We start from the raw sequence: 20,406 nt of genomic DNA on the forward strand, positions 1-20,406 counted from the left end.
GTTTCTCTCTCCACGGATGCTGCCTGGCCTGCTGAGTGTTTCCAGCATTTTCTGTTGTTCTTTCAGGTTTCCAGCCTCCACAGTATTTTGCTATAGTTTTGTGTGAGTTATTGTAATGAAACTGATTGAGGCTGAATCGGTGCAATAGAAGTGATCAATAAGGGAAGCATTACATATATAAGAACATAAAAAATAGGAGCAGGAATAGGCCACTTGGCCCCTCGAGCCTGCTCCGTCATTCAATAAGAACGTGGCTGATCTTGGGCTCAAAGCCACTTCCCTGCCCACTCCCCATAACCCTTCACTCCCTTATCTTGCAAAAATCTGTCTATCTCCACCTTAAATGTATTCAATGACCCAGCCTCCACCGCTCTGTGGGGCAGAGAATTCCACAGATTTACGACCCTCTGAGAGAAGAAATTCCTCCTCATCTCAGTTCTAAATGGGCGACCCTTTATTCTGAAACTATGCCCCCGAGTTCTAGACTTCCCCACGAGGGGAAACATTCTCTCTGCATCTACCCTATCGAGCCCCCTCAGTATCTTATATGTTTCGATAAGATCGCCTCTCATTCTTCTAAATTCCAATGAGTATAGGCCCAGCCTGCTCAACCTTTCTTCATAAGTCAACCCCTCATCTCAGGAATCAACCGAGTGAATCGTCTCTGAACTGCCTCCAATGCAAGTATATCCTTCCTTAATATCTCTAACGGCTTCTAACACAAACTAATAACAACCAAACACATTCTAGTAAATGCAACAGCTTCAGGCTGACTGATGACTGAAGTAAATGCACATTGAAGTCGCCCATAAATAAACTTTAATATTTGGAGTTATGACAGGCTGTATTATTCAACGAGGAAAGACTGAAACCACCTGGGGAAGGTTTTGTCTGGGCACTAGTTATTAATAACACTGTAAACATAGTGGGAAATAAACCCTCTGTTCACTGCCTTTTGCAGAAACCATAAAACGATTCTATTTGTGAAAGGAGGGAGTAAATTTTCATTTTCACCTCATGAGTGGTCATTTGCCAGAGCAAGCCGCCCGCCCATTGTAAAACTGCCTGACTTTCATTTCAGTGTGTGGGCGGGCGATCTGCTCCACCCGATTATCTCCCATTGGCGAAGACGAAAATCTTACCCTAACATCTGGGTGATTGTGCAAGAAAATTCAAAGTTGCAAGTCTCACTGGGTGCAAACGAGTCTTCCTAAACAGCCAGGGAACACTAACACTTACTCCCCCCTCCCCCTGCCAAACCACAAGGGGAAATCTAGAACTTGGGGGCACAGTCTCAGAATAAAGGGTCGCCCTTTTAGAACTGAGATGAGGAGGAATTTCTTCCCTCAGAGGGTCGTAAATCTGTGGAACTCTCTGCCCCAGAGAGCCGTGGAGGCTGGGTCATTAAATACATTTAAAGTGGAGATCGACACATTTTTGCAAGATAAGGGAGTGAAGGGTTGCATGGTTGCTAGTTTTCAGGGACCAGTTATCCCCTTCCTCACCCCCAACCATACACACACAATTCTGCCAACCTGCCAGTGCCTCTTGGGAAACCTGACACACACTTTACTATTTGAGTCTAGAAATTGGATGCCTCTCTGCTGGAATCACTTCATTTAAATAAGAAGCATCTTTTATATTTGGTTTAGTGTCCATAGCTAAGTCGACAACTACTTGCCTCCCACTATCAACAAAATCTAGAGAAACATAAAGAGCTACTTAAATACATCAAAGTTACTACACAGACACAGGCCATTCGGCCCAACCAGTCTGTGTCGGCCTTTACCCTCAATGCAAGCATACCCCTTTGTTCCCTTTACCTGCACCCACCTGTCTGTCCACTCTAATCTTGAATGTTGACGTCGTTTCTGCTTCAACCATTAATTCCAGAAGTGAATTCCAGTCTCACAACACTCTGTGTAAAGAAATTTCTCTTGCTTCCTGTTCTATAACTCTTGTGTTCATGACCTCTCGTTCTTCACCCCTCAACTACTGAAAACAATTCTCTATCTTCCCTGTCCCATCCTTTCATAATTTTAAATACTCTCAAATCGCCCTGTAACTTGCATTGTTCGAATTAAAAAGCTCCAGTTTTTCCCAAGTCTTTCTTTGTACTTGCATTTCCTCATACCAGGGAGAACCCCAGTGAATCTGCCTTGTACCCTGAAGCCTGAGTATCTTCCTTATAGTGTGGAGCCCAATACTGCACACAGTACTCCAACTGAGATATTAACATTTTACACAGGCTCATCATTATCTCTTGACTTTTAAATTCTCTACCTTTCTGTACTGCCATTTATTGCCAGGTCATTGAAAAATACCTCTTGAAAAATAATTTGGAAGAAAAACTGCAGAAAAAATTGTTTCGGTTCAGCTTTAAAAGTGATACTTGACATTCTAAGAAGAGAGGGGGCCAGGTTGATGCAGAAGTTTCAAAGTGAGAGTATACAATTGTGCTGGCATAGTGTAACTGAGGCTAAGATTGAAACATTCAATAGCTCAAACGTAGTGATGTAAACAGCATCACAACTCATAACAGGCATGTAAGTTCGATCAACATGTTGAACAAAGACCATGTACTGATTATAAGAACATAAGAACATAAGAAATAGGAGCAGGAGTAGGCCAATCGGCCCCTCGAGCCTGCTCCACCATTCAATAAGATCATGGCTGATCTGATCCTAACCTCAAATCTTCTATCACTCTGCATCCACCCGAACCCATGTGATCTCCCGGGAGAGGCGAAAAACCAGATAAAGACCCAATGGCCAATTTGGGAGAAAAAAATCTGGGAAATTCCTCTCCGACCCATCTAGGCGATCGAAATTCTTCCAGGAGATCACTCTGTCCCTATATTTTCTACAGTACTTACCTTCTGTAAAGGCGATCTCCACCCCAGCCAGGAACAGGAATAAAACCATCTCCTGAAATCTAACAGAATTAGAACACAGTAGGAGCAGAACAAGGCTACACGGCCCCTGGGCCCGCTCCACTACCCACAGGGCCATGACCATTCCGAACCCAGACTCATGTCCAATTTCCTGCCCGCTCCCCGTAACCCTTTATTCCCTTTACTTCTAGGAAACTATCTATTTCTGTTTTAAATTTATTTAATGATGTAGCTTCCACAGCTTTCTGGGGCAGCAAATTCCACAAACCTACCACCCTCTGAGTGAAGAAGTTTCTCCTCATCTCAGTTTTGAATGAGCAGCCCCTTATTTTAAGATTATGCCCCCTAGTTCTAGTTTCACCCATCATTGGGAACATCCTCACCGCATCCACCCGATCAAGCCCCTTCACAATCTTATATGTTTCAATAAGATCGCCTCTCATTCTTCTGAACTCCAATGAGTAGAGTCCCAATCTACTCAACCTCTCCTCATATGACCACCCCCTCATCCCCGGGATTAACCGAGTGAACCTTCTTTGTACTGACTCGAGAGCAAGTATGTCTTTTCTTAAGTATGGACACCAAAACTGTATGCAGTATTCCAGGTGCGGCCTCACCAATACCTTGTACAACTGCAGCAATACCTCCCTGTTTTTATATTCCAACCCCCTAGCAATAAAAGCCAACATTCCATTGGCCTTCTTAATCACTTGCTGCACCTGCATACTAACTTTTTGAGTTTCGTGCACCAGGACCCCCAGATCCCTTTGTACTACAGTACTTTCCAGTTTCTTGCCATTAAGATAATAACTTGCTCTATGATTTTTCCTGCCAAAGTGCATAACCTCACACTTTCCAGTATTGTATTCCATCTGCCAAATCTCTGCCCACTTACTTAGCCTGTCTATGTCCCTTTGCAGGTTTTTTATGTCCTCCTCACTCACTACTTTCCCTCCCATCTTTGTATCATCTGCAAACTTTGATATGTTACACTCGGTCCCCTCCTCCAAATCGTTAATATAGATTGTAAAGAGTCGGGGACCCAGCACTGACCCCTGCGGAACACCACTAGTTACTGGTTGCCAATCTGAGAACGAACCATTTATCCCAACTCTCTGCTTTCTGTTAGAGAGCCAATCCTCCACCCACGCCAGAATATTACCCCCAATCCCGTGATTTTTTATCTTGAGCAATAATCTTTTGTGTGGCACCTTGTCAAATGCCTTTTGGAAGTCTAAATACACTACGTCCACTGGTTCCCCTTTATCCACCCTGTATGTTACTTCCTCAAAAAACTCAAGCAAATTTGTTAAACATGACTTCCCCTTCATGAAACCATGCTGAGTTTGCCCTATTAAATTATGTTTATCCAAATGTCCCGTTACTGTCTCCTTAATAATGGACTCTAACATTTTACCAACCACAGATGTTAGGCTAACAGGTCTATAGTTTCCAGCCTTCTGCCTACTACCCTTTTTAAATAAGGGTGTTACATTAGCAGTTTTCCAATCTGCCGGGACCTTTGCTGAGTCCAGTGAGTTTTGGAAAATTATTACCAATGCATCCACAATCCCTACCGCTACTTCCCTCAAGACCCTGGGATGCAAGCCATCAGGTCCAGGGGATTTATCCGCCTTGAGTCCCATTATTTTACCAAGTACCACTTCCTTAGTGATTTTAATCGTATTTAGTTCCTCCCCCCCTAGAGCCCCGTTTGTCCAGTGTTGGGATATTCTTAGTGTCCTCTACTGTAAAGACTGATACAAAATTATGCGGCATCTTTTCTTTCCACAGAGAGCTAAGAACCTATGGAGGAGGAAGCCAGCTCCTTGGGCCTACAGTCCACATCACAGAAGTTTATATTACCTACCTGACTTACTCTCAGCATCAGCTCACAGGTACCAACCTCGGATGGTTCTGGTGATTTACAGGGTGCATCACAAGACATGACGCAGCATAGGTGAGGATGGAGCAGAGCTGGTGGTTGGTGAAGGGTAGCTTACTGCTGTGCTGAGGTGCAGTACGCTGACTCAGCTTGTTGAAGCTCTTCAGCAGACTTTACTTGTGATTTTAACAGTCGCTGGGTCAACATCCTGGAACTCCCTCCCTGGAATTCCCTCCCTACCAGCACTGTGGGAGCACCTTCACCACACGGACTGCAGCGGTTCAAGAAGGCGGCTCACCACCACCACCTTCTCAAGGGCAATTAGGGATGGGCAATAAATGCTGGCCTTGCCAGTAATGCCCACACCCCTGGAACGAATTTTAAAAAATAATGTGGTTTGTGCAAAGGGGGGAAGCGAGCATAATGGGGGTGATTTTCACTCAGACGTCGGGAAGGAGGCAGGACTGCAACTTTCGGGGTTGTAGTCCCACCTCCATCGAGATGCGGCCAATCCACGCGACTTTAACTTGATTGACCTTGTTGAGCCCGCCCAGCGAGCTCAGCAGGCCAATTAAGGGCCACCCGGCAACAGGTGACGTCACAGGCTGAAATTTCATCTGTCAAGACGTTTTGACAGATGAAATATCAGCGTTTCACAGCTGTTTTAAGCTGTCAAACACTGACAGTCTTCCAACCTGAGTCCTTCTCCACAGACTCAGTTAGAAATCTCCCCGGCACAGAAAGCTGCAGGTTGTCACTTTTGACAGTTCGCAGCCGTTCTGCTTTCTGTGCCGGTGAGATGCTGGACTCCCGAAATCTAGAGGATGGAAGGCTAAAAAGGTAAGTACAGGTAATTTAAACTTCTTTACACACTTTAGACACACCAAACACACTTACCTTTGCACTCATGCACCCATCACTCACCTGAACACCGACATCTCGACCCCTCCAAGTCCTTCAATCTGACGGCACGACCCTTCTAACCTGGTTTAGTTTGGAGCCGTCAGGAATCCCACAGTTCAAGCTTAAAAATAGGGATTACGCTAAAAACTGCCTGTTAACTACCTGTTAATTGGCACTAATCCCCTTCCCGCCTCAGGTAGGCGGCTCCCAGTGCGGGGTGGGTACCCGCCTCCTTTGAAAACTTACATGGAGGCGGGTTTGGGTGCGGGATGGTGTCGGGGCCCCCAAATTCGGGGCTTTACCCCCCCCGCACGCCTCCAAACCCGACTCCACGGGTCAGTTAAAATCGAGGCCAATGAGTTAGCATACTTTCTTTTCATCTTTGCAGTTAGGATTCAAACATAGCTGAGATGACATGAAAAGAGGGGTGAGAGTAGATTATCAGGCCCATCAATGCACCATATCCCTAGATGGTGCCACCTCATGCATCATCCTTATAAAGTGTGAATAATGTTAACTCCTGGTGGAAAAAATAAGCAGGGAAAAAAAGCCGGACGTGCTAAATTGTAAAATTTCGCCTTGAATATAGTGTTTTTAGTTTCGTGCTTTATTGATGCAACAAACACTTGCAAGAACTCTGTTTAATTTCCTATTGCTACCTAGCATTGCTTGCGAATCTTTAGCACCTGGTCAGTAACTAGCCTCAAGCACCATCGCCTTCTATTACTTTTAACTGGCATCCATGTGTGGAAAAGACAGGCCTTGAGTTGCTTTGCCCCATGTGTATAATAACTCTGTGCTTTTGCACTTTAAATGACATCTGCCAGTTTATGAGCCCAGTTATTTAACATCTCTCAATCAACTTACAGTTTACTAATTTATTGCCAACCACAGCACACATTTTCATATCATTTGCTATTATAATAATATCACTATTTAAACTCTTCTCAAGATCACCATTGTCGCTGAAAATTGCATAAATAGATGTGGCTTTGGCCCTATGTGCTTAACTCAACATTTCTACACATTAAGGGGGAAAAATTCAGTATCGCCCCATTTGGTGCGCCATTATTGGCTCCGACGGCAAACTTGGCTTTTATCGCCCCTGGAGGTGATTGGAGCGCTAAATCAGGCGCTTCACACCTGTCCTAAGGCCCAAAGGCTGAGGAGCAAGGCGCTACCTCAGAGTACTGGCGAAGCAAGGAAGAGCAAATCAAAATAAACCTGCAAAGTGCTGCTCAGTACCCAAAACTCCTTCACACAGCGTTGAATCTCTCCAGAAGTCTCTCTCGCTCTCTCAGAATGCGTGGTGCAAAAATGTCACCAACAAAAAAAGGCAGGAAGCGGTCATCTTTAAATAGCACTCCCCCAGTTCCTTTCTGACTGCAAAACGCTCCCCTAAACCTGTCGTTGCTAGCGGCAGGCGGTGTAAGGTTCGCAAAATTTCGGCCAAATTTCGGCAGCCCCCGAAGATTTGATTAAAGAAAACCTGGTTGGATTGAACTTTAAAAATGGTTGGATTGTATTTTTTTTTTTAAACCAGGACATCAAAGATGGCTGTCAGGCCTCGTGGCAAAGGAAAAAGACAGCCTGTCTGAATATCTCCCATCACTGGCTGACAAAGGATTGAAAAAATACCAGCCTGTGTGAATATGTTGAAGTACTTGAAACTGTCAATCAACTGCAGTTTAGGAAGTTGTAACACAGAACAAAGAACTTTGTTTACAAGCCCTCAACAGTGTTGACTCAAGGGCTTAAGCACTTGAAGCTGTCAATCAATTGCGGTTGGAATGTAACCACAGGACAAAGGGTTGTTTACACTAACACTTGAGTACTGTTTACCGAACACTTAAGGTTTGTTTGCCCAGCACTCGAGAAATCAGTGGGACATTTCAAACTGGTCAGCTCCATTCAAACCAGTCAAACGAATGGGAAACGCATTCAAACCCATTACAGACAATGGGGACAGATCGGTCCCTTTTGTGTAGCCCAGATACATCCAGATTTGGGCGCGAAGATAAGGGCTCCCAAATGGGGTATAAAGATAGCCCCTCAGGAAGCCATTCTCTCTCTCTCTACCACCTCGCCTCCTGTGCCCTGCCTTCAAGAGGACCGTCACAGCCCGCCCAAAGAAGTGGAATACCAGCAGTTACTTTTGAATTACTGGGGTATCTCTACTTTGGGCAGTGAAGAATCCAAGGCAGACCGCAAGGGCACAGAGCAGGCGTTTACTGGTGAGCATAAACTTTCTGGCCCATTACAAGGCAACCTAGATAGGTATAAAGGGTGGGAGTTAAGGGGAATTTTGTAAAATTGTCATTTTAGTCAATTTTTCCTCAATGTGTCCGTCTTCTCTCCTCCCCGTTAAGTAAAAGTGTGCAAGTGTGCTGTATTCATAATTATTTTCACTGTATAGCAATTTATTCTTTATTTCAATAAAACACTGGTTTTCTTTGCACCCAACCACTGGTCTCGTTTTGTCTATATCGCTACTGAATAGGTCCGGCAGTCAGAACCAAAGGGGAAGCGATTCGAAACCGCATGGGGCCTGGAGCAGCTCAGATACGTCTGACTGGCCAGACATAAACCCCAGGGACCAAAACCCCCAGTCTCCCCTTACAGCGGTAAGGCAGGGGGCGCCACTCAATATCCGGTCCGGGGCGCTACCGGGGAATTGCAAACTCGACTGACGTCACAATCTGCCGTCGCAGGAGATCGTGGCGGTAGTGTTTAGCGCCGCCGCAAAATGTCTAGTTAATTTCGCGAGCAGCGCAAACATCGCCGCGCCCGGGCGCTAGTTGCTTTGCACCCCATTAGCGCCCTCTTAAGGCACTAACGGGAGGCACAAACAACTGAATTTTCCCCCCTAAAAGTCATCTGCTTATATATTTTCAATCAACTGCCTATCCGCGTCTCGATTTCTTCCATAATGCCAATCCTATAACTTCCTGTTGGCGATATTAGTGGATGAACCTTGAGCATGTTTTTATGACGTACCTTTTAGCAGAGAAGTTAGCCTATTTCCCAAAATAAAAGGGTGAGTAGACAGAGCAATATCACATGATCGTGATAAGCATGTGTCTGCTAATATCATCAGCTTGCGTCTCTTACTCTAGGGATCTCTTTGAGTTGTTTAGGTCAGTCTCACTTTCTTGCACACATCCCCTCCTTTCCTCAGGATCTGGTGTAGTTTGAAAGCACTCTCAGTCGCCTAACACTTATCAGTATAGCGGAAGAAGAGCAGTATAGAAGAGCACGAGCTTGTGCAGAATGTGTTGTGGAGCACAATAAATTTAAATTAATTCAGTGATTCCATTTTTCCCCTAATCAAATTTTAATTGAGATACGCTCAGAAGCCACTTAAATCACTCTGCTTACATGGTTCTTGATTAATTAATAAGTCCAGATAAATATTTTCAGTGTAAACAAGAAGTCAGTAAATTATACTCCAGTGTGGTACTGAGGGGCTGCTGCTCTGCGGGAGGTGCTGTCCATCAGATCCAGCATCAAACCAGGTTCTGGTGGTTTAGGTAGGTCTTTAAATTCTCAAGATACTATTTGAAAAGAGTAGGGAATTAAAACAAATGGATTAACTGGCCATTCATCTCTTTGCTGATTGTAGGGTCTTGGAGAAATGCAAAATGGTTGGCACGGCAACAAAAGGTTCTGTACTTCAAATGAATTGATTGTACAGGCGCACTTTTGAGACACATCTGAGAGATGTGATAAGGTGCAAGATAAGATTTTTTGGTAAAATTTATTGTCAAGGATGGGCATGTTATTTGAGCCAGCTGCAAGTGAAGACAAGCTTAAAAATATAAAAATAAATGTTTTCTCAAGAGCTTTAAGATTGCGTTTCAATGAAATTAGGCACGTGCTGTCAAGAGATGCAGTGGCCACAATTGAATAGAGCTCACAACCTGCAGGCATCTCTTGCCTGCTGCCTGGCGCTTGTGTGCAATGCTGAGTATAGAGTGAAAGGATACCTGCTAAATGTTGCGGAGCAAGAGAAGGGCCTGGGGTTTTAGTCGGAAATCATTCTAGGTCCACAAGCAGTGTGGTGGTGCCATTGGGAAAGCAAAAGCGGTTTCAGGTTGTATTACTGGGACATTGTAATATAAAACCAGGAATACCTGGGTTGCACAGGGCTTGGTATAACTGCATTTAGAGTATTGACCGATTTTGACCCTCACACATTACGACCCTGATAAGGGTCAGAGGATGACAACCAAAATTATAGCCTTTTTTCATTGGAGAAATACAGAGCTTGGGGAGAACCGATCGAGATTTTTTAAGTGGTGAAGGGAATCTCTCCATTTGGATAGGTTATTTGAGCTAGATAGGGATTAAAGAACTAGAGGGCTTGAGTATAAAGAAAGATTTTGCATTTATGTGGTCCCTTTCCCAATCTCAGAACATCCCAAAGCTCTTCACAGCCATTGAAGCAGTTTTGAAGTATAGTCACTGTTGTAATGTAGGAAAATATTACAACGGTGACTACATGTCATGAAAGCAAAGAGTTAGGCTAGATGTTAGGAGTTAGGCAGGAAGAAGGCGCAGAGCAGCTGCCAAAGATCAGCAGCCCTCGACCGCCCACCAGCTTCCAGGTAAGTTGTGGGGAGGGAATTTTGGGAGGGTTTCACGAGAGGTAAGAGGAGGGTGAGTCCAGGGCAAGAGAGGCCTTGAGTTTCCGTGTGGGGTCCGGCGGACCACTCCTGTTCACTTTTGGACCTCTTCATTCTTCCCATCAGCTGCCGGCCTGCTTTCACCCACAGTGGCTTGCCAGTTCAGCCCCAGGCTAATGCAACCATGACCTAGTAATGTAATAGGACCCTGATTCGCATAAATTCACAAACTCAGCCTGCTGCAGTACTCTGATGGCGGGAAAGGGGCACGTTCCGAGCGAGTAACTAACCTGCTTGGTTTCAATTGTCCAGCCACCTGGTTTCCACTGGGCGGATAGGCAGAGTCCAACCCATAGTGTTAACCATGCTTGGACCTATGGGTGTATTCCTGCTCCAAAGAGACACCTTTGCTACATCTCACACAGCAGGATTCCTCCCTGTCCTCACTACAATGCCTATGCAAAATATGTACATACGAGAGGCGATTTCCCGACGTCATGATCTGCAGGTGCAGATCACAGATCATAAAATGCCCTTAGGATTCATATTTGCACAACTTTTGCCAAGCCGTCAGCCTCTTTAACGAAAGACTTGCATTTCTATAGCGCCTTACACAACATCAGGATAGCCCAAGGGGTTTTACAGTCAATGAAGCACTTTTGAAGTGTAGTCACTGTTGTAATGTAAGCACTGTGGCAGCCAATTTGTGCCCAGCAAGGTCCCATTAACAGCAATGTGATAATGACCAGATAAACTGTTTTGGTGATGTTGGTTGAGGGATAAATATTGGTCAGGACACCAGGGAGAAAACCCCCCTGCTCTTCTTTGAAATAGTGCCACGGGATCTTTTACATCCACCTGAGAGAGCAGACAGGGCCTCAGTTTAACGTCTCATCTGAAAGACGGTGCCTCCGACAGTGCAGCGCTCCCTCAGCACGGCACTGGAGTGTCAGCCTAGATTTTGTGCTCAAGTTTCTGGAGTGGGACTTGAACCCACAATATTCTGACTCAGTGTGGAGAGTGCTACTAACTGAACCACGCCTGACACCTAAGTGTGAGCAACTTGAGAATAGAAGCAGAACTTCGTAATCTGGTTTATGATCTTAACTCAGTGCACGTCTACTGTGCAGACAGAATTTGACTGACTGCCTCTCACAGCAGTGTGCATCTGACCATCAAATAACTCAGTGGTAGTCTTGTGATACTGAGAGAAAGCATTCAAATAAATCAGAAAATGGGAGAAAATTTCATTGCTGTTGTAAAAGAATGTATTACCTTGGTCATGCCAGCAGAGGACCTCTTGCACTCTGCCCTGCAACTGTCTAACATCAATCACGATTCTCTACATAGAGGTGTAACCTATAAGAGGGCAGTTGCTAGAGAGAGAGACTAGAGTAATTGACTGCTACTGTTGCCTACTTTAATACAGCATTAAACCATGTTGGATTAGTAAATCTCATTATCAATTATTTCATATATTCATTTTATGGTACGATCAAGAGATAAAGTAAAATTTTAAAACATGGAAAAGAAAATGTTCCCTGGTTGTGTAACATCTGAGTTCCAAATTGGTATAACGCCAACAGTTTGGGCAATGAGCTATACAAAAAACTAGCTATTGCTGCATTTTAAATGATATGTAGTTGGCACATGCCCAGAAAGGATATATAACGGCAACACTGTTAAATCCTGAGTTCTGTTTGTGAAATGGAATGATAAGGCATACTAATTATATGTCTCTTATCCTTATGATGCCCTTAAGCTCTTCATTATTTCTAGCCTGTTGGTCACGATATCGAAGGCAAACGGAACGGACACTTAACTGCAAGAGATATATTTCTTAGAACGTTTACGTATTTGCAACAAACCCAGGCGCCATTTTGAAAATGCGGCCATAAAACAAGTCAATAAATTTACAAATGTATCCTTTAAATGCCTTAGGCGCTGTTTCACATCCTTCTTTGATATGATTGCTTGAGAATACCATTCCACCAGTAACGAAGCAATATAAAACAACGCTAAAGCTAAGCGTGCCCGTGTCTACATTCTCCCAACTCATGTATTGTGGATTCAAATCCCAACAGTGACTGATAATACTTTCCACTAATGCCTTAACCCTATTGCACCAGAGAATCGAATTAGCCTTAGTCCCGCTTATTTAAAGTCTCCAACTGACTTGAAGCACCATGAATAACGTTTCAGATGGTACAACTATGTGAGGCTTGGGGTTTCTTAAAGTATTTAGTTTCAGTAGCACAGTAGCCTCAGATGTGGTGTATAATTCTAACACACTTCGACATCAACAAGAGGGCAAAACATCACACGGACAAAAAGCTGTCCTAATTTCAACATGGAGTATGCTGAAAATAGATTTAGGTTTTGCCAGTTACGAGAATCAAAACTGAGTAAAGTTTAATTGTTGCAATAGGTTAATTCAAGACAGATGATTTAATCGGAATGGTTGTGGGTTCATAGTCCCACTCCAGGGACTTTAGCACATAAAGCTAGACTGACATTCCCAGGGGAGTGCCGCACTGTCGGAGGTGCCGTCTTTCTGATGAGACATTAAACCGAGGCCCCATCTGCTCTCTCAGGTGGATGTAAAAGATCCCCATGGGCACTATTTCGAAGAAGAGTAGGGCAGTTATCCCCGGTGTCCTGGCCAATGTTTATCCTTCAGCCAACACAGCAAAAACAGATTATCTGGTCATTATCACATTGCTGTTTGTGGGAGCTTGTTGTTTGCAAATTGGCTGCCGTGTTTCCTATCTTACAACAGTGACGACACTACAAAAGTACTTCATTGGCTGTAAAGTGCTTTGAGACGTCTGGTGGTCGTGAAAGGCGCTATATGTAAGTCTTTCTTTTCATTTAAGTGAGTAATTTTTCATGAATTAAATAAATAATACTGTACATTTTCAGTGGGCATTCTTGGTCTCTTTGACTAGTAAAGATTGTTTAAGTGGGAGAATGAACTTTCAGCACTTGCATTTGACACAAAGGTGCAAATCCTCAGCGTGATGTAAGTATGATTCCCACGAGGACATCTTTGTGCTGGAATGTATCATATCTATTCTTCAGGATAAACATCTATGAGCAAATTTAGGCTCCCTTGAAGGTCGTACTGAGCATTATTGGCCAGTCATTTACTTTCCTTGCTTGAAATTTCTGTGGCTATTCCTGCTTTCTGTTGAGTATATTTGGATATCAGCTTGAGCTATTTTACTAAACCTGGGTTGTTAGGGGGAAAAATTCAGTGGCTTTGCGCCTCCCGTTAGCGCCTTAAGAGGGCGCGAATGGGGCGGAAAGCAACTAGCGCCCGGGCGCGGCGATGTTTGCGCCACTCGCGAAATTAACTAGACATTTTGCGGCAATGCTAAACACTACCACCACGAACTCCTGTGCCGGCAGATTGTGACGTCAGTCAAGTGCGCAACGCCCCGGTAGCACCCCGGACCGGATATTGAGTGGCGCCCCCTGCCTTACCGCCTGCCGCTAGCAACGACAGGTTGAGGGGAGCGTTATGCTGTCAGAAAGGGACTGGGGGAGCGCTATTTAAATGTGGCCGCTTCCTGCCTTTTTTTGTCGGTGACATTTTTGCACCACGTATTCTGAGAGAGAGAGAGAGACTTCTGGAGAGATTCAACGCTGTGTGAAGGAGTTTTGAGTACTGAGCAGCACTTTGCAGGTTTATTTTGATTTGCCCTTCCTTGCTTCGCCAGCGCTCTGAGGTAGCGCCTCGCTCCTTGGTCTTTGCGCCTTAAGACAGGTGTAAAGAGCCTGATTTAGCGCTCCAATCACCTCCAGGGGCGATAAAAGCCAAGTTTGCTGTTGGAGGCGATAATTAGCGCCAGGCGCTAAACTTTGCGCACGGCCGATAATGGCGCCCCAAATGGGGCGATACTGAATTTTTCCCCCTAAGTGTCCAGACTTACTGCTGTGTATTTATCACATGCTCTGATCTGTGTAATGTGCTGCCCACAGTAGGTGGGCAGAGACTGTCAGACTGGCGGGAGAGAGGATTATTGGAGAAAAGGAGCGCAAAACCTTAAGGGGGAGAAATTCAGTATCGCCCCGTATGGGGCGTAAGTATCGGCCGGGTGCGAAATTTTGCACCCGGCGCAAATTATCGCCACCTACTGGTAAATTGACCTGCTTTGCCCCAGGAGGTGCTTGGAGCACTAAAACAGGCGCTGCACAACTGTCTTAAGGCGCTAAGCCGGAGAAGCGAGGTGCTACCACCGAGGGCGGGCACAGCGCAGGTGCGGCCAGTTAGCGATTGCACGCAGACACGCTGGCGCCGGTCAGCTCTTAAAGGGGAGGTTCAATCTTGGCTTGCAGCCACACCCTGCGCATCGGAGCCCTGATTCTTAGCCTGGACAGACCTGCTGCCACATTCTTAAGCCTAGGACCATGGAGAGGGCCAGGGAGCGAGCGCAGCGGTTCAGCGAGGGGGCCTTGCAGGTTCTGGTTGGCGCGGTGGAGCGCAGGCGATCTATCCTGTTCCCGGACAGTGGCAGGAGGCCACTGCCCAATGACTATCGCAAAGCTTGGAGGGAGGTGGCTCACAGAGTGACCTCCAGAAGCATGGTGCCTAGGACCCCTGTGCAATGCAGAAAGAAGTTCAACGACCTCACTCGGGTCGTCAGGGTGAGTGCCCTTTTCAGAATCCTCTTCAACCCTGCATGTCGACCTCACTTTATGGCCAAAGGGTCCTGAAAGCCCCAATGCCCAGCCCTCATCCAACACCTATGGCCCTTTCAGGAAACTCACACGCACATTCAGCACTTTACACATTGTAAGGGCTAATCGACCATGGGAGGCAGTGCAGCCAAGATCAGGGCTTCTCACTGTAAGGGCTATTCCAACATGGGAGGCAGTGCAGCCAAGATCAAGGCTTCACACTGTAAGGGCTATTCAACCATGGGAGGCAGTGCAGCCAAGATCAGGGCTTCACACTGTAAGGGCTATTCCACCATGGGAGGCAGTGCAGCCAAGATCAGGGCTTCACACTGTACTCAGAGCCCATCCTTTCTCTTGCAGGGCAAGCTGGTGCATAACAGGAGGCAGCAGTAACAGACCGGGAGAGGCCGGCCTCACCTTCAAGCCCTGACTGATCTGGAGCAGCGAGTCCAGCGGATGATTGGCCCCGTCGCCACTAGAGATGCCGACCCCATTCTGGACAGCAATGGTAAGGTCATCACCTTTTTGACCTCTCTCCTTCCACTTGTGCCTCACACCAGCATCCTTTGCCACTATCGAACCAATACAGTACATTGCAGCACTCATGCCTCCCTCGCTGCCACCCTGTCCTCACGCTAAAGCCACTCTTGTACCTCCCTGCTTTCAGATGCTGTTTTGCCAGGTGAGGAGGCGGGTCCTCAAGCTGCCACTGTGAGTGACTCTGAAGGTGACGACGAGGAGGAAGCCAGACCATCAGAGCCACCCTCAGCCGAGGCAGCCCATGGCCATAATGGGGACACGTCTTCCCTGGAGGGGAGCAGGGGGCAATGGTCTGAGGAGGGTGAAGCTCCGGGGCTCCAGCAGGCTGCAGCAATGTGACAGGGGTAGGGAAGCTCGGCGGCTTCTCCCCGGAGGGAGAGCCTGGCCTCGAGTCCTGCTACAGTGAGCACAGAAGAGGTGCGGCTCCTCGCTGAAATGAGCACCCAGGCGGAGCACAGGCACAATGAGCTCATGGCTGCAGTGGCAATGATGCCAGATTCCATTGAGTCACTGGCAAGGAGTGTGCAGGACTTCGGCACAGCACAGGCAAGGAGTCTCCAGGACTTCGGCGCAGCACAGGCAAGGAGTCTCCAGGACTTCAGCGCAGCACAGGCAAGGAGTCTCCAGGACTTCGGCGCAGCACAGGCGGCTGCCACGCAAGTGCTTAGTGCTGCAATGCAGTCAGTGGCTGGTCTCATGCAGACGCAGATTGAGGCCACACGAGCACTGACTGCTGCCACCCTCGCTGGATCGGGCACGAATTGCCGGGGCCCTCGCCATGCCGCAGCAGGCCAGCAGTCTGTGCTTCAGCAGATTGCTCCGCATGCTGCAGTGCTGCCCCGTGGGAGTGCCAGTGTGTCGTCCGAACAGGGAGTTGCTGTCCTCTCTCAGGATGACAGCATTCCTGCTGCCAACACTGTCACTTCTCCACTGCAGCTGCCACCACCTGTAGGACAGACTGCTGCCGCCCATGCAGAGTTGGAGCAGTCAGCAGCCGGGCCCATCCAGGCCCAGAGCAGGTCCAGGCCATCCCTCAAGGGCATCTGCAGTCTCAGTTTCTGACACTCAGCAGCCTTCCCCCAGCCTTGCTGCAGCCACTGGGGTCCCATTGCGGAGGAGCTGCAGGGTGGGAAGGGGCGAATCTCACAAGCGAAGCAGATCACCCTCGAAGGGCAAAAAGTAGGAGGTGTGGCAAAATGCTGTTAAATGTTTTATTGAAGGCCGAGGATCGTGGTCAATTTTTGGTTACTGTTTTGTTCATTGTCTCCAGGTTGTGAGAGCCAGTTATGTGACTGACTGCTTTTTGGGGGGTTTCTCTCTATTACTTTGTCATGCGGGAAGGGCACACAGTTTGTTAAATAAAAAAGTGTCTTTATTCAGATTGTGCATGTTTGCTCTTTGAACTATTTGTTCCCTTGACTGGCTTAGGCGTAGCGGCACGGTTCCATTCATGTTCTTTGAATGGCAGAAGCCATTCCCTCAGAGGGGGCCTAGAGCCAACTTGCTATAAGCCGCTGACAGATGGCCCTTGCACTTTGTGCCTCCCTCCCATCTTGGTGCTGCTGCTCCTCCTCCTCCTCCTCCTCTGCTGGTGCTCCAATGCCTGATGGCAGTGGCTGAGTCCTGAGGATTGCCAGGTTATGCAGCATGCAACACACAACAACGAAATGGGAGACTCGCTCAGGTGAGTACTGAAGGGCTCCTCTGGAATGGTCCAGACAGCGGAACCGTTGCTTGAGCACGCCGATTGTGTTCTCAATGATGTTCCTGGTAGCTTGATGGCTCTCATTGTATCGTTCTTCAGCAGGGGTGCTGGGCGCACGGAGCAGGGTCATCAGCCAAGTGCACAGAGGATAGCCCTTGTCCCCGAGAAGCCAGCCTCCTGGGTGAGCCGGGGCCTTGAAAAGGTCTGCCACAGAAGTCTGGCGCAGGGTGAAGGCGTCGTGGCTGCTGCCTGGAAAGCGGGCATTGACAGCAAGTATCAGCTGTCTGTGGTCACACACCAACTGCACGTTCAACGAATGGAACCCCTTCCGGTTGCGGTAATCCTCCGCATTCTCTTGCGGCGCCCGCAAAGCCACATGCTTGCAGTCAATGGCGCCCTGGACCATGGGGAAGCCCGCTACTCTTGCAAATCCCATTGTGCGCTCTTGCTGCTTGTCCGGGGTCATGGGGAAGGAGATGTACTGACGTCTCCTTTTAAAGAGGGCATTCGTGACTTGATGGCTGCAGCAATGCACCGCGAACTGGGAGACATTGGCAATGTCCCCAGTAGCGGATTGGAAGGAGCCGGTGGCATAGAAGTTGAGAGCCACTGTCACCTTTACTGCCACCGAAAGAGATGTCCTGCTCCTCAGTTGAGGCTGCAGATCTGGCTGAAGCAGGTGGCAGAGCTCAGTGACCACCTCCTTGCTGAATCGCAGCCTCCAAAAACACTGCTCCTCAGACATATTGATGTATGAGAACTGTTGGCGGAAAACCCTGGGATGGTAAGGTCTCGTGTGCCGACGCCTGTTGGCCCTCCTCCGTCTGGCCATGATTGGCACTCTCTCTCTGCGTCTCTGTGCCCTCTCAATGTAATGGAGAAGCCCAACATTCCCACCCATTGCAGCCCCCATAGTATGTGGCCACTCAAGTTTATGCCAGTGAAAAAGCAAACCAACTACAAAGTTCTGGTCAGAAGCCAGAAGTACCTGTGCGAGCGCTGACTCGATGCAGAAAGCTCTCTCCCTTTGTCTCTCTGCAAATCTCTCTCTCTCACACAGAAGGAATGGTCCAAAAATGGCTACCACAAAGAAGCCAGGAAGAGCCCCCTTTAAATAGCACCCCCCCCAGCTCCACAGCGACCGGGAACCATTCCAGTCAACCAGTCGCTGGGAGCACCAGGCGGAAAGGAGGGGGGCACCACTGAATTTCCGGTTCGGGGCGCCCCAAGGGCGTTGCACCATGAAATGACGTCAGGATCTGCGTGCGCAGCTGAGCGGGCGTTGCAGTTTAGCGCCGCCGCTAAATGTCCGCTCAATTTCGCAAGAGGCGCAGGTCTCGCCGCGCCCGGGCGCTAGCTGTCTCGCGCCCCGCTTATCGCCCTTTTAAGGTGCTAACGGGTGGCGCAAACAACTGAATTTCTCCCCCTAAGAGCGTTACTTTAGCAAACTAATTTCTACAATTTTCTCCCTGCCGTTCCATTAGGTGACTTATTCAAAATGAAGAAAAATTAACAATAGGGTTGCATTGAACAAAACTTCGGTCTAGAAATTCGATGGTGCCATGCCCATTTCTCAGGTGCCAAATGGGCGACTAAGTCTCCAATGTGCCAGGCAGAAGACCGCGGCCATTACGAGCAGGAAGTGTGCTGCCCGCCATGCTGGTATAGGCAAAAGAAAAGTGTCCAGGGCCCGCGCCTGAAACAGGAGTTTCGACCTCTACATGTGCAAATAGGGGACCTAACAACAACTTGCATTTATATAGCGCCTTTAACATAATAAAACATCCCAAGGTGCTTCAAAGGAGTGCTCTCAAACAAAATTTGACACCGAGCCACATAAGGATAAATTAGGGCAGGTGACCAAAAGCTTGGTGAAAGAGATAGGTTTTAAGGAGCGTCTTAAAGGAGGAGAGAGAGGTAGCAAGGCGGAGGGGTTTAGGGAGGGAATTCCAGAGCTTAGCACCTAGGCAGCTGAAGGCACGGCCGCCAATGGTGGAGCGACTACAATTTAGGATGTGCAAGAAGCCAGAATTGGAGGGGCGCAGAGATCTCAGAGGGTTGTAGGGCTGGAGGAGATTACAGAGATTGCGGGGTGGGGGGGAGTGGGGGGGGGCAGTGGGGGCGGGGTGCAAGGCCATGAAGGAATTTGAAAACATTGATGAGAATTTTAAAATCGAGGCATTGTTGGAGCGTGTGCCAATGTAGGTCAGCGAGTACAGGGGAGGTGGGTGAACTTAGTGCGAGTTAGGATACGAGCAGCAGATTTTTTGATAAGCTCAAGTTTACGGCGGACGCACGGACGGAGGTCAGCCAGCGGAGCATTGGACTAGTCGAGTCTAGAGGTAACAAAGGCATGGATGAGGTTTCCAGCAGCAGATGAGCTGATGCAGGAGTGGAGACGGACAAAGTTATGGAGGTGGAAATAGCCGGTCTTAGTGTTGGCGCGGTTATGTGGTCGGAAGCTCAGCTCCGGGTCAAACAGGTCGCCATGGTTGAGAACGGTCTGGTTCGGCCTCAGACAGTGGCCAGGGAAAGGGTTAGAATCGGTATCTAGGGAACAGACTCTGTGGCGGGGACTGAAGACAATGGCTTCGTTCTTTCCAACATTTCGTTGGAGGAAATTGCTACTCATCCAATACTGGATGTCGGACAAGCAGTGAGACAAATCAGAGAGAGTGGAGGGGTTGAGAGAGATGGCGGTGAGGTAGAGCTGGGTGTCGTCAGCGTACATGTGGAACCTAACGTTGTGTTTTCGGATGGTGTCGCCTAATTGAGGCCCCCATCTGCAATATTGGTTTGCCCTGAGGCAGCCGGCACATTCAGGAAAGCTAGGTCTACGTGCAGCCTGACAGGGACCTCCGCAGGCCGCCACCACGAAGGTAAGTTTGTTAAAAAAAATACTTAGCTAAATGTGGAGTTGGGAGGAGCAAGAGCGCTCCTCCTCGACCATACATTAAAGCTGAGGGCTGCTGATAGCCGCCAGTCGCCCCCCTCCTCAGATCACCAACACGACCCACCCCACCACCCCCTGCCCCCCCGCCCCGATCGCCACAGCTACCGATCAGCCAGTATTGGATGAGCAGCAATTTCCTCCAACTAAATATTGGGAAGACTGAAGCCATTGTCTTCAGTCCCTGCCACACAGTCTGTTCCCTAGCCACTGATTCTAACC

Source organism: Somniosus microcephalus, chromosome 9 (genome assembly GCF_052327205.1).
Source record: "Somniosus microcephalus isolate GS21.2 chromosome 9, FLI_Smic_1.0, whole genome shotgun sequence".
Lineage (NCBI taxonomy): Eukaryota > Metazoa > Chordata > Chondrichthyes > Squaliformes > Somniosidae > Somniosus > Somniosus microcephalus.